The sequence below is a fragment of the Triticum urartu genome, chromosome 5, assembly GCF_003073215.2.
Source record: "Triticum urartu cultivar G1812 chromosome 5, Tu2.1, whole genome shotgun sequence".
Classification (NCBI taxonomy): domain Eukaryota; kingdom Viridiplantae; phylum Streptophyta; class Magnoliopsida; order Poales; family Poaceae; genus Triticum; species Triticum urartu.
The window spans coordinates 641,581,245-641,590,949 of NC_053026.1; positions in this window are offsets into that span (position 1 = coordinate 641,581,245).

Below are 9,705 nucleotides of genomic sequence, written 5' to 3' on the forward strand. Positions count from 1 at the left end.
GGCTTCCATATTAGCATGATGGGCTGGTGCTTCCAAGACTTGCTGTTGGACCAGAGGAGCAGGTTCTGGCCCATATGGAAAAGCTTCCAGGTTTAAATCAGGAATCTGTTGCTCCATTGGCACCATAGGTCCATTGGCAGAGGCACCAATGCTGTGACTGCGATCAGAGGGAGCCAAATAAATGGTAATGCTGCTATGAGCCACAATAGCTATGTTTTCCTCCTCCAGGGGCTCCATTAGATCCTGCATTTCCATGAATTCACCAGCATGTAGCTCAATGTCAATTTCTTGAGGCATGGCCCAGTGGCCCCATCCTGGTAAATCCTCCTGATCCTCTTCTACACTGTCATCATTATTGTTAGGTTGGGCATGAATATCAACCTCAACAGGAGCATCCAGACCAAGTTGCAGATTCAGATGAGGTGGTTGATTGATCCCATGGACATCATCATTTTCATGCTGTTGGAGAGGTCCCAAAAAATGGTTGTGTTGATTAGGATGGAAATTGGCCATGGGTGGAGCAGGGTGTGGATTGCCATCAGGTTCAATAGGATCCTCATCTGGGGCCTCAATCCCCAAGATTTGCTGCTGAAGAATCACCACTGGCACTGTTTAAGAATCTGTCTGAAAGTCATATCCCTCCCCAAATACAATACTAGATGGAATATCCCTCAGCTCTTCACTCTAATCTTAATCATGAGATTAGCCCTGGTGCTCCTCACTCTTTCCCGGCTCAAGAACTTACCAAACTTGCTAACAACATTGTTAACCTCCTGGATGTTCCTACGATCAAACGGATATCCACACAACAGAATCCAAACATCTCTGTTCATCACCAACTTTCTCCAGTTCAATCCCTTGTTGTGCGGCTGGAAAATGACATGCACATCCGTGAATTGGTGTGGGCCATTTGCCACCAGAGCGTCGCGGTCAAAGACACTGTTAAGCTTGATGTATGCTTGCCCGAACGGGCAGGGCTCAATCTCCGTAAAACCAATCTGCTTATCATTGAGAAAGTCAGACAGTACCTCTCTGATGGTGTAAAATGCAACCGGCAGATTAGGCATGGGAACGATAGATGCAATCGCCCATTCCTCGTGGGTGGCCGGAGCCACACCATTGATGATCTTGATCCTCACCGAACGGCCTTCAACTTCAATCCTGTGGTGATTGGGCAGGAGGAACGGCGTGGGGTCGAATGGGAAGGTAGCCATCGCTAAGGAGTAGAGATTGTGCGTCGGCGGCGGAGTGGAGGAGGAAGGGAGGGAGGCAGAGGGGCATATGGTTGCAGCTTGGAGGCGATGAGAAACCATAGAAGAAATGCGGTGAGTGCTACCAACCCGGAGTGAAAGCAGGGGCGAATTTACTTGATTGGACTGATTGGTCGGTTGAGCGACAACACGATTAGTCCCAATCGCGGGAACAGTGGGAGGCTGCCTCGGAATTGCGATCGTCGGAGGATTCGTTGGGTTGGGCTCATTGACTGGGCTTTGACTTGTTCTGGCGAAGCAGTCTTTCTCAATATGGCCCCATTTTTTTGCAACGACGACATTTGATGCGGTTAGTGCAATCCAGCCTGCTATGGCCCGTTAAGAGACAGCGAACGCAAAAAGCTGATGGGCCTGTTTGAAAATGCGGGGATCCCTCCCTACGCTCTAATGCAGCCGGACTGAATGCGCTATTATTCGAGCAATAATGCGCCACCATGGATGGATGTCGTGGATCACGATCTTGATGAACATGAATAGATCTGGTGTTCGAAATGCGTGAATGATCATAGGTAGTAGGTGATCTAAGAACTTGGAGAAAGGTTTTCCTAGGATGATTACGAAAGATGTGCGTCCATTCATCCTCCTTTTCTTGTAAGTATTGATCAAGCTCCCAACAAGAATTAGGACCACCACTACCCCAGAGCAGGAAGTTAACATTAAGCAAAGGAATGGAAATGTTTCCACTTTTGATGATAGAGAATCCCACCTCTATTGAGGAAACCGAGAATTTAAAAGACCAATTTTGGAGACGTTGAACACGGAAAAGAGAAGCTCTACCACCAAAGCATGAGAGAAGGATCGTGCTTACAGATTCCTCGGTGAAACGGATCTTGGATCTCGTGAACTCAACAACTAGGAGAAATTCCTCCATTTCCTTACCATCCTCGTAGTTGATGGGGAAGCCCCACTTCCTCCAAACCTCCACCGCAAAGTCTTGGCCAACGTCAAAATTCAGATCGGCAAGCGCCATGAAGGAGTAGCTGGTGAGGTCGCTGATGCACGGAGCGTGATTAGTTCTGGGTGGACGCCGGGGCCGGAGTGGGCACCGGCGGCGTGGAGGACCTAGGGGCACCTAGGCGGAGGGAGGCGGAGGGAGGCCTGGGGGAAACACCATCAACCGCATTAACAAAATGTCTGTACTTGATTCGGCTTCACTCTACCGCCAAAGACTTTCCTTGGAAAGATTAAAAATGAGGCGGCAACATGGGTCAAGACCGGGGCAAAAGATTTGGGAAATGTTATGTCGTAAGAGTACCCCGTTCTCTTAATTCAGCCTTCCATTGTTAGCATGCCTTTTTTTTGTTCGGTCTCTCTTTCTTTTTTATTTTTTGCGAAAAGGAATAGATATGTTATAAAGATTCATTGAAAGTACAAACCACTTCAAACATAATAAAAATTACATCGAGGTCCATGGAGCACCGAACGACCATTGTCGCCGCCAGGACGAGCCGCCGACGTGTTGTTGTCGCCGTTCTCATACCGGAGCCGACCTGACATTGTCAATGATAACCGGGAAGTCTTCATGCACGTGCCCCTAAGGACTGGTGCTTTGGAGCCACAGTCATCGTCGTTGAATTCTTGAATCGATTTGAAGAACTATACACCAAATATAGCCGTTGCATACGCACGGCGAGAAACCCTAACCTCGCCGTCCCAAGGAGCTGACAAGAATCTATGCCGGAGCTCCGTCTAATCCGTCCCAATGGATGAACTTGAGGAGGATCGGACTCCGGAAGACTGACTCGAAGAAGAAGCGCCGCCATCCGCTCAAACGCCGCCCCTGCGATGACTAAAACCCTACCTGAGAGACAAATTTGTTGCCTCCGTTTAAAAAAAGTACAAAGCTAGCACAGTTGAACACATGCCTCTACATCAGCCTACTCTAGAGAGTCTATACTGCCTTTTTCTCTCGGTCGTTTTTGTACGACGTGATTAGTGTTTTGACATGGAGTGTTTGAGCATGTTCAACTCTGAGTGAAATGTCACTTCAAATTACACAAAATCATACAGTTGCATGTTTTTTCACATTTTCATGCAACAATAAAAAAACCTCGAAACACTATATGAACAATAAAAACACTATACATAATATTGTGTAACACTCCTCAAAAAAATTATTATTATTGCCAATAACAAAAAAACACAATTTTTAGTTTAGACTGATTATACGTTTTTATTAATGTCCCCAACAACGAATAAGTACATATGAGGATATCAGAAGTCAGAACATGTTGTGCATGGTTACATGCTACAATACTATTCCTTAGATAAACTAGTTGTGTATAACTTTTTCCTTTTTTGCGTATCTCTATCTCTTTTTCAATGTGATGAAGAAGCTAATGCTTTGCGGTTTGAAGTAAATTATACCTCATCCTAATAAATTTGAAGTGAATCAACGGTGGACGGCTAGAAAAATAAACATAAAAGTATACAAGCGCATTAGGAAAAAGTGAAAGATGAACAACCTATCACCTGCCTTATAGGTTAGAGCATCTCTAGCAGACCCGCATTTTGCTGAACTGTAAACTGTGTTTACGTTCGCACGGGGGCGCTTATGCAAGCTCAAAATCGCGGTGACAGAACAGAAATTGTATCTAAACCCGTAAAATTTTAAAAAACTTGTTTCGAGAAATTTAAGCAAAAGCTCGCCGGAGCTCGCTCGCATAGATAGTTCTTCTTCGCATAGTTAGTTCTTCTTCACATAAGGTCGTACACATCATGGATATATTACATATAAGTTCGCTGGAGCTAAACCGGGCCTACGCTAACGTACCACTACACAAAATTGAGCTCACCGAAGCTCGTGCGGTAGCTGCCAGCGGCGGTGCTCAGTCGGAGTCGGAGGAGTCGAGGTCGATGTAGAGCTTCGCCTGCTCCGCCTTAATCACTCGCAGGTCAGCCTGCTTGGGCGTGTGCGCCTGCGATGCGGCGACACCCGTCTGGAAGAAGAGCCACTCATACTCGAGCTCGCGCCGGATGCGCTCTTCCATCTCCTCCTGCTCCCTCGTCGACCGCTTGAGGACGACGCGCTCGAGGAGCTCCTCCTGCCTCGGGGGAGGTAGTCCTCGGTCCTGATGACGCCTCGGCGTGGCGGCGCATCGGGCACGGCGCGAGGCGAGAGCTCCTCCTCCGGCCCGCTCTTCACCGGAATGAGCCGCGAGCTCGATGCAACTGCGGATGAGCTTCCCGCGGACCAGTTGCCGGAGGTGGCGGCGGGCGAGCTCTCAATAGAAGTCCTCGAGCTCGCGGCGGTCGAACGCCGGCGACGGCCGGCTACCGCGGTTGAGCCACCGACGCGCCCCCTGTTTGCGCGTGGCGGCAGATCTGGTGCGGCGGCGGCGCTCCGCCTCATCCCCAAAGCCGTCCATGGCTTTCGCAGGCTTGCTGGCGGCAAGAAATCGAGCGGCGCGGTGGGGAATCAGGGGAAAACGCGGCTGCGGGGGATAGGGTTTCGACCCGCATCTGCCCCGCAAACCCGCAGTTATACTGCTTCGGGGGTAACGTTTGCGGGCTGCGGCAAAAAAAATTACAGGCCGGACGAGTATACGGGCTCTGCTCTCGCCAGAAAATTGGCCGAGCCCATATACTCGCCGAAATTATGCGGGTTCGCGCGTTATGCGGAGTCTGCTAGAGTTGCTCTTATCTAGCTAATCGAAGAGTTCGAATAACTTTGTTTCGCAATATAATCATGATAAAGTGGACCTTTTGGTGAAAGCTGCAATGGTAGACCTATTTTATGAAGGGGACCAACAAAGTTGAGCTGTTGCATACATTGCATATGCTTACTCACAAATCACAAGGAGGATGAGTGAGCTGCACGATAAGTTGTGAGTAAGTTTGACATTAATTTGTCTTGGTCCAACGAAACAGTGGCGTGATCGATGACGAAGCGACGATGCTGGAGTTGGATCTCGCTGTGTGATATTTATCGATTTGTACCCTCCACTTGGCCAGCTTAATTGATCACCATTCTCGCTCATCGACAACTGGTGATGCTCATGCACGTGCTTTACATACAGAGAATATATTGGGTTTAGGTACGACTGCCTGATCCACTTGACCACCTTCTCATTAGTAGAAAACCTCAAGTTTGAAGCGATGAGTTTGCATGCATGTTACGTTGGATCGCCGTTGTTTTGGCCCTGCGTGTGACGATGAGTTTGCATGCTACCACTCCTACTAATTAATGAGTATATCCACTAGCTGGTATCTGACACTCAAGTTCTCCACTTGACGATGCCAGAGTATCTGATATTTATGCTCTCCACTTGGCCACCTTATCGCTTATCCCCAAACCAGCTATGATGAAGTATGAACTGCTCATTCACCCAAGATTACAAGCACTGTTGCTAAACTATACTCTTACAATTCCATAATTAGTGCATACGTTTTTTCTAAAAAAATAAACTTTACAAACTTTGACCAATTCATAGATAAAAAAGTCTATATCTAGCATATTAACATATCATTAGATTCATGAGACATATTTTCATATTGTATATGTTGGACATTGTAAATACACATATAATTCTCTATAAACTTGGTCATATTTTACAATGTTCGACTTTTTATAAAACCACGTTATGAAATGGTGCGAGTGTCGTGTGAAATAATATGTGGAATCATTGCGTTTCAGACAATGTTTGATATCAAACACAACAGGTACAATGTTCTACATGTTTCCCTAGTGCGCGGAATTATTAGTTTAATCGGCAATTACGTGCAGGAGGAGTTCCATGTAGCTCGACCTAATAGGAAATTTCTACGTGCAGGAGGAGAGTGCGTCAGCGTGACTGCAGACTAAGCATATGTATAACAAGCTTCTCTTGGTCGCAGTCAAGACGGTGTTCCTCATTGTCCGGACAGAGGACCAAACTGCCATCACTTTCACCGACCTACGACGCTAGGACTTCTCTGGGTGAATGAACCTGCTGCCAAAGTTGCTCGGGTTCAATTGCTCCACGGTGGCCTACGAGTCGGGCGAGCAACAGAAGCTGCAAGATGCCAGGTACGATCTCGTAGCCAACATCAGTGACTAGTGGAAAGATATCCTCGACGCCCCGGAGGGCACCCACACCCAAGGACGGAGCCAACATTCAAACATAGGGGGGGGGGGGGGGGGGGCAAAATTTTGCCTCTAATGTAGAGACTCGTAAAGAAACATACGCAGACAGTCTATGTTTTTTTTTGTGAGGGAGACAGCCTAAATCTTCATCAAAACATGTGTCTTCTGTGATCAGTTTCAATTTTTTTCTCAAAATTTATCATAAAGAAAATGCAAAATCAACTCATGTGTTAATTAACTTTAATCTTTCAGTACATGATGTGATAAACAATGCAAAACCTTGTCCTATGTGTAAACCGGTAAAGGGATATATTCCCTAATTAATCTTTCATTCTTATATAGTAACCACAGTTCGAATTGTGAGGTTCTGAAGGGATTAATCTGATATAGTAGAATAAATAACGAGACTAACCTTAAACCCCTTTTCCTTGCTCGCCGCTTCTCAATGTGGTGCGGCCGGCCGGCCGGCCGCGCGTCCATGCAAGGATGGCCCTCGGCCCTCATCAGCACACACACGCCCTCTTGCGCGCAAGGATCGTCGGCTCAGGCTCAGATTGAAACGCCGCTGGTAAAGAATATTTTTTTAGGGTTGGCGCTCGTCAAGAACTGCCCTAGACGGCTAGACCTCATCGATAGGCATCGCAAGCAAGAAAAACAAACGATCCTGATCTGATCTTGTCCCTTTTGTTGGGCTACTGCTGCAGGCGTGCTAAAGATGGGCTCGGTGATTTTGTTGGGCTTCACGTGGTCAGGGGGGGCGCTATTAGCAAAATACTCACTTTTTCCTGCCGGTCTACTAATCGCCAACGAGCCCCCCCCCCCCCCCCCCCCCCCCCCCCCCCCCCCCCCCCCCCCCCCCCCCCCCCGGATTCGTCCTTGCCCACACCTTTAAGCTTCGCTACGAGAGGGCACCATCTGAACCCATGGGCATATGCACCCACTTTTCATAAAATACATTTTAAGCACATTTTAAAATGTCAAAAAAATCAAAAGAAAATATCACGCATACAAGTTCGCAAATGTGTGTGCATGGCACAAAGTTTTATGAAAAAATGTCTTTTTGTTTTGCCTCTGCAAAAAAGACAAATTTCAGTGCTTCTAAATAGTGTTTCACGACATAATGTTTTGTCTTTTTTGCACAGGCCATAAAAAAGTTATTTTTCCGTGAAACTTTATGCACGCATATAAAATAAGGAGACGTACCCATGCAATTTTTTTCAGATTTTTTTAGAATTTAGAAATGTGTTTTCCAAAATGGGTTCATATGTACTCGGGTTCATCCATGTACTTCTCGCTTCGCTACCCCATATACTACATAGGCTAGACTGAATGCTAGCTCATCGTCCACGAATAAGCTCTGTGTTGTTCATTATATCCATGCTTTGTCAATAAGTTTTTTTTCTAGGGATGCTTCGCCAATACAAATCCACTATTGCTGCTTGGTTAATTTCCATAGTTGAGACCTTTAGCCAATTACTAGTATTAATAAGGCGTGCTCCAAAGAAACTGTATCATGCATAATCAATGAATGGATGCTCCATTTTTTACTTGATTATGTAAGATGCAGTTTCTATTTTATTTCTCTGGTTTTATTATTTTTGTATTTTGTTTTCGACTCTTCAACCTTTCTTGTTCTTTTTTATTTTCATCTTTTGTTCTTATACTTTTATTTTCCATTGTATATATGTAAATATATATATCTTTAGAATGTGCGCTCTTTTAAAAAAATGAACTTTTCCTTTCTGGAATAGTTTAAAAAGCCATTTCTTGAAGCATGAACATTTTATGAAAAGCAAAGAACTGTTGAAGTTTTCAATATATTTTTAGTTTTGGGGACATTTTTAAACCCAGAAGAATTTCAAATGAAATATTTTTTGAGATTCCAAACATTTATACTGAATTCATGAACATTTTTTATGAAAAAGGGAAAAAATCAGACTCCAAACATTTTTTGAGGAATTCGATTTTTGTTGAAATTTTTGAACATTTTTTAAAATAGAACATGTAGTGAAAATTCCAAACATTTTTCAAAAAGATGGACATTTTTGGAATTTATGAACAAATTTTGAAAGTGACAACATGTTTTGAAATTCTAGACAATGTTTGGATAACACGAACACAATTTGAATTTCCTGATCAGTTTTTTAAAAAGATGATCATTTTTTGAAACAAATCAATAAATAAATAAATTCTGAACAACATTTGAAATTTTGAAAGTTTTTTTAAATTGTGAATTTATGAAAAATGAAATAGCAATGCATAAATAAAGACAACCCACTAGCTTACAAAAAGAATAAAAGATGAATAATAAAAAAACAGAAAAACCAATGAAAATACATCAGAAATAAGGAAACTGGTTTACGAGCCAGCCCACTAGCTTGGTCGCCCCCCTATGCGTCTGGCTGTTCTATGACGTCGTGAGCGTCATATAGGTAGTGCCAGCAGCAACCACCACTGAACGCACATATAGATGACGAGTTGTTTCCACTGACGGGCAGCCCTTCAACACAATTCTTTTTAAGCTCTTATTAAGGCGCCCGTTAAGGCGAGTGCTGAGCGCCGGCGCACCGGCGCCAGCTTTCGGCCGGTCGCTCCTGCATCGTTTGATTGGAGTGGTCCTAACCATTGGATCTGCTATGCTTGTCTCACGAAAAATAAACATACACACGACGCACGCATAGGAGAAGTCAACGGCGAGATCCGAGGCTGCCGCAGCTAGCCAACTTCCGTCCATGGTGGACTCCGCTCTTGCCGCTGCTGGCGCTCAAAGCACCGCGCGTCTTCGGCGAGACCCTCGCGGCTTGCAACACCGCGCGTCGCCGTCTTCCAGCACGGGTAGCGAGGCTGCAGCTCGCCCGTTTCCAGCGTAGCCGTTCGTCGTCCTCCCTCCCCATCACGTGTTCCCCTTGCCTGGCTCGCCCCGCCACCTCGCCGTTGTGGTTCGCCGGCGTTGCCATTGTCTATGGTCCAAGATCTGGCGGTCTGTGGTCACCGTGGTTGCAGCACCGCCCGACACGGTTCCAGCATCTAGCGAGAATGATTGCAGCACCTGGCGGGCGTGGTCACCACAGTCACCGCACGTAGTAGCAAAAAATTATGCCGGTTCCAGCATCTAGCGATAGCAGTTGCAACATCTGGCGAGCATGGTCATTGTGGTAACCGATTCCAGCAAAAAAACGCATGTAGCATCTTCGTCTCACCCACCCCCCGATCATCGGTCTCAACTTTTTCTGTCCCAGGCTGCCGGTTGAGACTTTTCCCATGTACGATTGAAGCTTTCTTTGTCAACGGTTGCAGTTTTTCTGGTTGGGCAGCGTCTCTGGTTGAAGCTTTCTCGCTTGCAGGTTGGAGCTTTTTCCATCTACGGTT